Here is a 10,138-nt window from a genome sequence, read left to right on the forward strand (position 1 = left end):
TAATCCCAGCACTTTGGGAGGCTGAGGCGGGCGGATCACCTGAGGTCATGAGTTCAAGACCAGCCTGACCAACATGGTGAAACCCCATCTCTACTAAACACAAAAAATTAGCTGGGCATGGTGGTGCATGCCTGTAGTCCCAGCTACTTGGGAGGCTGAGGCAGGAGAATCGCTTGAACCCAGGAGGCGGAGGTTGCAGTCAGCCGAGATCATACCATTGCACTCCAGCCTGGGCAACAAGAGCAGAACTCTGTCTCAAAACAAAACAAAAACAAAAACAAAAAAACCCTAGTCTTCAAATTTTGGGGTAGGCTGATTTGAATAATAACAAACTCTTGTCCTTCTGCTTGGCTAGCCCTGTGATTATTAAACTATTTCTCTGTTGCAAAAACCTGCTGTTCTTTGTGCATTGGCTTTTCTAGGCAACAGACAAGATAAAGTCATTGGGCAATTATAGTATGACCCATTATTGCTCTGGGAAGCTTTTAGAATTTCAAGGCAGAGGGTCACTGGCCCATGCAGGAGTAGGTCTTAACCCCGCCAAGGCCCAAAGTTACCCTGAGGAAAGGAGACAGTGGAAGCAGAGGTAAGTAAAGTATACTAGCTTCTCCAGACACCACTGCTGCCTGGAGCCCTCTGTTACCAGCCATAGTCAACCTCACCATGTCCTTCAACATTGCCATTGATAGTAAGCCTTTGGACTGTGTCTCCTTTGAGCTGTTTGCAGATGAAGTTTCAATGATAGAAAACTTTCATGCTCTGAGCACTGGAGAGAAAGGCTTTGGTTATAAGGGTTCTTGCGTTCATAGAATTATTCCAGGGTTTGTGTGTCAGGGTGGTGACTTCACAAACCATAATGGCACTGGTGGCAAGTCTATCTACGGGGAGAAATTTGATGATGAGAACTCCATCATGAAGCATAGAGGCCCTGGCATCTTGTCCATGGCAAATGCTGGACCCAACACAAACAGTTCCCAGTTTGTCCTCTGCACTGCCAAGACTGAGTGGTTGGATGGCAAGCATGTGGTCTTTGGCAAGGTGAAGGAAGGCATGAAGATTGTGGAGGCCATGGAGCGCTTTGGGTCCAGGAATGGCAAGACCAGCAAGAAGATCACCACTGCTGACTGTGGACATCTCCAGTAAATTTGACTTGTGTTTTATCTTCATCTCCTGACCATTCCTTCTATAGCTCAGGAGAGCACCCCTGCTCCCCATTTGTTCACAGTATCTTATGGTCTTTGTGCTCTCACTGCAGTTCTTTGGGTTCCATGTTTTCCTTATTCCCTTCCACATCTAGCCGGATTGCAGAATTAAGTTTATGATTATGAAATAACACCCATAAAAAAAATATCATCTGAGGTCAATTAAATAGTGCTCCCAGTTCCTCCTGTGGTTCGTATTCACGGTAATTGAGTTTTCATGCTACGGTGTAAAATGTGCCTCCTCAAACCTTGCTACCACATCAGCACATTACCTGGCTGATGTGAAAAAAAATGCTCCCCCAAAAATAAATGACATAAAAGAAAGAAGGGAAATTGTTACAGATCTAGAAAGACTTCAGAGACATATCAATCAAATGCAATATATGGACCTTGCCTGGATCCAGATTGGAACAAAAAAAAGGAACAGGGCACTTAAAACAAGCGCGAAGTCTGGGTGCGGTGGCTCACGCCTGTAATCCCAGCACTTTGGGAAGCTCAGGTTGGCAGATCACCCGAGGTGACCTGGTCAACATGGTGAAACCTCATCTTTACTAAAAATACAAAAATTAGCTGGGCATAGGTGTGGCTACCTCTAGTCCCAGCTACTAGGGAGGCTGAGGCAGGAGAATCGCTTGAACCCAAGAGGCAGAGGTTGCCGTGAGCTGAGATCATGCCACTGCACTCTAGCCCAGATGACAGAGCAAGACTCTTTGTCTAAAAAAAAAAAAGTGAGGAAGTTGAACACAGTCCAGATGTAAGTGAAGAAAGAAGATGTAAGATGAGATGAAGGTTTTGTTGACTTCTTTGAGTTTGCTCTTGAGTCTTTGGGTTATTTTTGAAAGTTCTCTCTCTCAGCAATCCATGCAAAGTATTTATAGGGATGATGACATGATGGTTGGGATTTGTCTTACAACTTTCAAAAAAAATCTTGGAGGGAATATTTAAAGCAAGAATAACAAAAGGCTGATGACTGGTGGGCACATGGGTTCACTGTACGTGGGTTCTCTCTATATTTTGTGTGTTTGAAAATTCCCTAAGAAGCAAAAAAAAAAAAAGGAAAGGGCAACTACTCAAAAGGGGAATTTGATTTCTTAAGAGAGAAGCTGTTTTTTATATTTTTTGAATGAAGTGTCTAAAACAGAGATTCTCAGCTTTATTACATATTCCTCCAGTGTGTAATAACATACATTATAATGCACACTGTGCATTGTGTGAACAAAGTTCACAGTTCAGCGAAAGTTGATCCACCAGGCAAGATACAGAACATTTCCATCACCGCAGAAACTTTTCTAGCCACTCCCCATTTGAATAGCTTCCTTTTACCTGTTCTCACACTTCATGAAAATGGAATCATAAGGTAAGTTGTCTTTTGTCTGGATTCTTTTATGCAACATAATGGTTTGAGATTCATTCATGGTGTCACACGTATCAGTAGCTCCTTTCTATTGCTGAGTAGTATTCTAGCCTATGAATACACCACAATTTGTTTACCCATTTTCCTCCAAAATCATAACTTTTAAAATAACAGTTTTGAGGCCAGGCATGGTGGGTCACGCCTGTAATCCCCGCACTTTGGGAGGCCGAGGCGGGCAAATCACCTGAGGTCAGGAGTTCAAGACCAGCCTGACCAACATGGTGAAACCCCATCTCTACTAAAAATACAAAAATTAGCCAGGCATGGTGGTGTGTGCCTGTAATCCCAGCAACTTGGGAGGCTGAGGCAGGAGAATCGCTTGAACCTGGGAGGCGGAGGTTGCAGTGAGCCAAGATTGACCCACTGCACCCCAGCCTGGGATGATAAGAGCAAAACTCCGTCTCAAATAATAATAATAATAGTTTTGAGATATAATTAATACCCATTCAATTGACCTACTTGAAGTATACAATAAAATGGCTTTTTAGTATATTTACCAAGCTGTGTAACTATCATCAATTTTAGAACATTTTCATCAGTACAATAAAGACACCTTGTACCCATGTGCACTTCTTAAGTGACTGCTACACTAAAAACTCAGATTTCACTGCTGAAGAACTCATCCATGTAACCAAAAACCACATGTACCTCAAAAACTATTAAAATAGGTTGGGGCAGTGACTCACGACTATAATCCCAGCACTTTGGGAGGCTGAGGCAGGAGGATCACTTGTGGTCAGGATCAACCTGGCCAACATGGTGAAACACCATCTCTACTAAAAACACAAAAATTAACCGGGTGTGGTGGCACATGCCTGTAATCCTAGCTACTCATCAGGCTGAGGCTGGAGAATTGCTTGAACCTGGGAGGCATAGGTTACAGTGAGCCAAGATCATGCCACTGCACTCCAGCCTGGGTGACAGAGTGAGACTCCATCTCAAAAAACAAACAAAGCAAGAACTATTGAAATTAAAAGAAAAAAGAAAAAAAGAAAACCTGTATCCATTTGCAGTCACTCTCCATTTCCCATTGACACTCCCAACCCCGAGCAACCACTAATGTACTTCCTGGCTCTATGGATTTGCCTATTCTGGGTATTTCATATAAGTGGAATCATACAATATGTGACCTTTAGTGTCTGACTTCTTCCAATTAGCGTCATGTTGTTTTAAATATGCATACATGTTGTAGCATATATCAGTATTTCATTTCTTTCTTTCTTTTTTTAATTTTTTTTTTTGAGACAGAGTTTTGCTCTTGTTGCCCAGGCTGGAGTGCAATGGCACGATCTTGGCTCACCGCAACCTCTGCCTCCCAGGTTCAAGTGAGTCTCCTGCCTCAGCCTACCGAATAGCTGGGATTACAGGTGTGTGCCACCATGCCCGGCTAATTTTGTATTTTTAGTAGAGACGGGATTTCTCCATGTTAGTCAGGCTGGTCTCGAACTCCCGACCTCAGGTGATCTGCCCACCTTGGCCTCCCAAAGTGCTGGGATTACAGACGTGAGCCACCACACCCGGCCAGAATTTCATTTTTTGTGTTCTCAAATATATTCCATTATAAGGACATGTCACTTTTTATTTATCCATTTATCAGTAGGTAGACATTTGGGTTGCTACCACTTTTTGGCTCTTATGAATAATGCATCTGTGAGCATACAAATTTTATTAAAATTTGTGAAAAAATGAGTATATACCTAGGAAGGGAATTCCTGGGTCATACGGTAACTCTATGTTTAACATTTTGAGGAACTGCCAAACTCTTTGCCAAAGTGGTAATATTTTACATTCCCACTGGCAGCAAAATACCCTTTTAAGAGTAAATGAGTAAGTAGTGAGATCTTATTTATTATCTTGAAATGAAATTCATTGATAATATAACCTTCTCGTGTTCATAATACACAGAAAAATAACTTCGACCTGAAGGTTGAACTATAATATAAAGGATAAATTAAAGGAACATAATTTATACATGTTTTTGTTTTGTTTTTTGAGACAGAGTCTCACTCACTCTGTTGCCCAGGTTGGAGTGCAGAGGCACAATCTCAGCTCACTGCAACTTCCGCCTCCTGGGTTCAAGAGATTCTTCTGCCTCAGCCTCCCAAGCAGCTGGGATTACAGGCACACACCATCATATCCTGCTAATTTTTTTGTATTTTTAGTAGAGACGGGGTTTTGCCACGTTGGACAGGCTGGTCTCGAACTCCTGACCTCAAGAGATCCACCCACCTTAGCATCCGAAACTTTTGGGATGATAGGTGTGAGCCACCACGCCCAGCCAATACATGTTTTTTGAAATGAGATGTTGAAGTCAGAGACTGGCCTTCCAGGTGGATTAGACCTGGCCTGGAAGGGTTTCCCCCAAGGAGTCTGCCAAAGGCTCCAGCCCTGGCCCCTCAATGGCACCAAGGACAGCTGCCTATGGGGATGTTGGGAAAGGAATCACTTTCAACTGCACATAAAGGTTTTGGACAGTGTGTTAAAAACAAACCAAACTACCTTTCAAACCCATTTCAGGGGTCCTTGCGCCCTTCCCGTCACACACGCACACACACATACACGTGCGTGCACACGCACAGACACATGCAGAGTCATGGGCTCTTTGAGCTGCTGCATAGCAGGTCACTGTGCACCAGCTCTGCCCAGCCTGGTGTCCCTCTCCTGGGGCAATGGGACTGAGGGCACAGTGAAGGCTCTTTGGGCCGCAGGTGGGCTGCTTGCATTCACCGTCCTGGCTGCTCCATTCCTTTGAGCAGCAGGCATGGAAATGGAAGACGGGCACCTAACAGGGGCAGGGACTTGAGAGGGGGACTAAGCTGAATGCCTGTAAAAAGGCCACTTCAAGCCCCCTCCACACAGCCATTGTTGGGTCTGGAGGAAGGAGGACTGCTCAGAAGCTTCTGAATGCCACCCTGTGATGCGCTCACTAATGGATGTGCATTAGTGGCGTCCTTCCTGGCCACCACGTCAGTCTTCCTACCTCAACTGCTGGCTGGAGAACTCTGCATTCTTCTGGAAAAGAAGCAGTCATGCTCGAGGCTCTAACAAAGGCCTGTCCCCCACAAAAGGACCATTAGGATCACCACTGAGTCAGAGTGGTGGCCGCTGGCACCTGAGCTCTGTCTGGAAACAGCGGCAGCAGGGACGTCATCTAGTAGAGGCTGGTGTCTGTTAACAGTGTCCACAACATCTTCAGCAAAGACACCACTTCCAGGAAGTCTACTTGGATTGCAGAGGAGCAAGCCTTCAGTGTGAAGAAAGGGCTTGGGATAAGGGAGTGGTTCTAAAAGAATACATGTGGCTCCACATGGCAATACACCCAGGTGTAATAAGCTCAGGGTAAGAGAACTTGCCATTGCTGATGCAGGACCTGTGCACACAAACTTACAGGCTCTCTACTGGGGTGTCCCACGGAACCGGCCCTGTGTGAGGAGCGGCTGCAGAGGGCTCTTTGACCAGGGCTGGCTTTCCACAGGTCACTAGGACCCCGTGGGTGGCTGCCTATAGCAGGAGTGCTGGTAATTAGTGGCCCCATTGGTTTTTTCTGGGATTCAGAGTGAACAGAGCAGAGAACCGGCCCACCCACGTGTGGAGACTGGAGCAGATTCTCAGAGAGAAACAGGACACCAGAAAGGCCAGAGAGATAGAGGGACAGAGCTTAGCTCCTCAGCCCAGAGGACTCTGCTGTGCCCAATAGGGGCCACTTTCTGGAAGACTATTGCTTGTTTGTTTTTTAATCACAGAGCTTGACTCTAGATCTGAGCCTAAAATCATACAATGACAGACCTGAAAGGGACCACATCCTCCCCGCCCCCATTGTTCAGATGAGGAGGCTGAGAGGCCTGGAGGTGGGGTGGGAGTGCGGGTGAGGGGAGTGACTGGCCCAGGTCCCTGAGTCTGCTGGCCACAGAGCTGGGGCAGAACCCAGGTCACCTCACCCCCTCCCACTGCTTCTTCCTCCACTCTTTTTTTTTTTTTTAAGACAGGGTTTGGCTCTGTTGCCCAGATTGGAATGCAATGGCATGATCACGGCTCACTGTGGCCTCCACCTCCTGGGTTCAAGGGATCCTCCCACCTCAGCCTCCCAAGGAGCTGGGACTACAGGCGTGCGTCACCACACCTGGCTAATTTTTTTGTGTGTGTGTATATATATATATATATATATATATATATATGTTTGTAGTAATGGGGTTCCACCATATTACCCAGGCCCTTCCTCCACTCTTGACTCTGCTTTGGGCCCTAAGGGTGCTGAAAACCTGCTCTAGGGAGGGGCATGGCCCTCCCCCTGTGCTCCGCGGCACCCACACCAGGCAGACCTTGGCCCAGACTGCTGCACTAATGCGCGCATTAGTGGATAAAAGCAGTCTCAAGGGGTCTCTTCACGAGGCCCCTTTGGCTGGAATAAAGCAAATTAAAACCCCATTCAAAGGTCAGTTGAAATCTCTTTCATTCCAGTTCTCTGCACAAATTGATTCCTCTTTGCCCTTGAGGTCAAACCGAAGGCTGGTGAAGTGGCCCAGCTGCAGCGCTGAATGGGAGAAGCTCAATGAAAAGGCTGAGATTGGGGAGGGCATGTTGCAGGGATGAAGCGGGGCAGTGGGATCCGCCTGAATTGTCGGGCCATCTGGGGCACCAATAACCCTCTCCTCTGCTGTGCTTCAGGCTTCAGGCCCTTTTCTGCAGGCAGTTCCATGTCTGCCCTGCAAACCCCATCGGGCTTCCCTCAGAGAGATTGTTAATTAGGGTTTCTATTGACAATTGTGGGTGCCAAAAGAAAGTTTCCTCCCTTCACTCTGCCTCTGAAGTTTTGTTGAAAATCAACTGCTAATAGATTAATAGGGGAACAAGATAAACAAATTAATTTCATGTGTATAACACGGCAGAATGGTGGGAGAATGATTACCCAGTAACTCAATGAGGTCTAGATGCCTGCATATATTTCTTGATGGGGAAGGGAAAATGAGGGGCATTTGAGTAAATGATTTTCTGGGAAAGTGAATGCGCCCAAGGAACAATGGCCTGGGACAAAGTTCCTCTCTATTCTTTGGGTAGTTGGTGTGAAGGTGAGAAACAGAAAAATCACTGTGAAAGCAGGCTGTCTTATTACACAGGTAACCCCCCCCAGACTATCTCTGGGAGTTGCCCTCAGGAAAATGGATGAAAAGTCTGTCTGGAGGTGGTGATACTCCCAGTCTCTTCTCAGGTGGTTAATCTTTCTTTTCTGGCTATTTGATGAGATTCCTATGAAGGGAGCCTTCAGACAATTGTATTTCTTTTGGAAAGAAGTTTCCTTAGTCAGACATGGAAATGCCAAAGACAGTACCTTCTGGTGTTTTGGAAAAAATCAGAAAGACAGGGAGTGAGGGGAAGATCAGGGTGAGATTTTGAAGGTTCTTCAAAGGAACTGAAGCTGCTTCTTTAGTTCCATATTTTGGGGTATCATTTTCTGAACCCCAGTGCAATTTTAGCAGTAGTCAGGATTTCTTGAACGTGCACATAAAGGGGAAGATACTGGACTATTTCTCATTCAGACACAACGAAGAGGAGGCACTTCCCTGTTTCAGGTTCATGTGTCCTGCAGAGGGAGTACGGAAATGTTACCAGAAAGGAATCCCAATCCGGACCCCAAGAGATGGTCCTTGGATTTCACACAAAAAAGAATTCTGGGCAAGTCCATAGAGTAAAGTGAAAGCAAGTTTATTCATTAGGAAAGTAAAGGAATGAAAGCATGGCTGCTCCATAGGCAGAGCGGCCTGGAGGGCTGCTGGTTAACTTTTCTTTTTTTTTGAGACAGTCTCACTCTGTCACCCAGGTTGGGGTGCAGTGGCGCGATCCTGGCTCACTGCAGTCTCCACCTCCCAGGCTCAAGCAATTCTCTGCCTCAGCCTCCCGAATAGCTGGGATTACAGGCGTCTGCCACCATGCCTGGCTAATTTTTGTATTTTTAGTAGAGATGGGGTTTCACCATCTTGGCCAGGCTGGTCTTGAACTCCTGACCTCGTGATCCACCCACCACGACCTCCCAAAGTGCTGGGATTACAGGTCTGAGCCACCACACCCGGCCTGGTTAACTATTTTTATGGTTATTTCTTGATGGTATGCTAGACAAGGGGTGGATTATTTATCCCTCCCCTTTTTAGACCATGTAGGGTAACTTCCTGATGTTGCCATGGCATCTGTAAACTGTCATGGCACTGGTAGGAGTGTAGCAGTGAGGAGTACCAGAGGTCACTCTCAGTGGCCATCTTTGTTTTGGTGGGTTTTAGCCAGCTTCTTTACTGCAACCTGTTTTATCAGCAAGTTCTTTATAACCTGTATCTTGTGCTGACCTCCTATCTCATCCTGTGACTTAGAGTGCCTTAAACATCTGGGAATACAGCCAAGTAGGTCTCAGCCTCATTTTACCCAGCTCCTATTCAAGATGGAGTTGCTCTGGTTCAAACGCCTCTGACAAAGAGGGTTTTAGAGAATCATGAGTTTCTGCAAACTGAGGGTTAAGAGGGAGAGGGTCTCCCTTCCCATTCATCCCCTTCTACCCTCGCTCTACAAATATTTTTCAAGCACCAACTCTCTACCAGGCACTGATAATGGTAGCTGTGTCCTTGCAGGCAACGGGCACCAGCTGAGCAGCCCCAAGGGCCCCTCTGGACCAAACAACAGCAGGAATGAAGAGGCCCTGGCTGAGCCTAAGGAGCTCCGAGAAGGGACAGTTGTTATTCCATGAGGCAGGGATGGCAGCTACCCCCAGCTTGTCCATGGAGACTATGGAGAGAGAGTGAAGAAGGGCGTCCCAGGACTTTGGTGCTTGCTCCAGCAAGGTCCCCCAAACACAGACACAAGGCAGCTTCATCCCTAAGTCTTCTCTTCTCCCAGTGTAATGTCCCCCATTACCAGCCCCAATACCTGGAGGCTGATAGCAAGGCCACCCTCCTTGTACCTCCTCACCCATTGCCCCATGTTGGGCTCTCTATCACCCTGTCCTTGTTGCTGTCCTCTCAGTCATCAGCCTCCCCTGCACCTGCCCTTGTAACGCACTCACACGCTGGTGACATCTCTTTTCCAATTAAAACCTCAAAGGTGAAAAGCTGGGATGATGAGAGCAGCCCCAGCCCTACGTCTACAGCCACCTGGCACGCCCGCAGCCAGGTGCAGGTGAATCGCCCTGGCCCCAGGAGTCCTCACAAGCAGGGTCTCCCAACGAGCCCATCAGCTACCCTGTCCAAAAGACCCTGTGTCTGCTCCTGTCTTACCTCCTTTCCTCCTTCCTTCCCTCTTTCCTTCTTCCATTTCTTCCTTCCTTCCTTTCTTCCCTCCCTCCCTCTCTCCTTCCTTATCTTCCTTGCTTCCTTCATTCCTTCCCTCCTCCCTTCCTTTATTTCTTCCTTCCCTCCCTTCCTTGCTTCTTCCTCCCTTTCTTCCTCCTTCCAACCTTGCCTTCTTTCCTTTCCTTTCCTTCCTTCCTTCCTTCCTTCCTTCCTTCCTTCCTTCCTTCCTTCCTTCCTTCCTTCCTTCCTCCCTC

General features: G+C 46.8%; 1 pseudogene; it reads left to right on the plus strand.

Moving 5' to 3' along the window:
* The first annotated feature begins 516 nt into the window (after positions 1–516).
* Positions 517–1,143, plus strand: LOC105518445 (annotated as a pseudogene).
* Positions 1,144–10,138: the final 8,995 nt, after the last annotated feature.

This window comes from Colobus angolensis, unplaced genomic scaffold (genome assembly GCF_000951035.1).
Source record: "Colobus angolensis palliatus isolate OR3802 unplaced genomic scaffold, Cang.pa_1.0 Scaffold109, whole genome shotgun sequence".
In the NCBI taxonomy this organism is placed as follows: Eukaryota; Metazoa; Chordata; class Mammalia; order Primates; family Cercopithecidae; genus Colobus; species Colobus angolensis.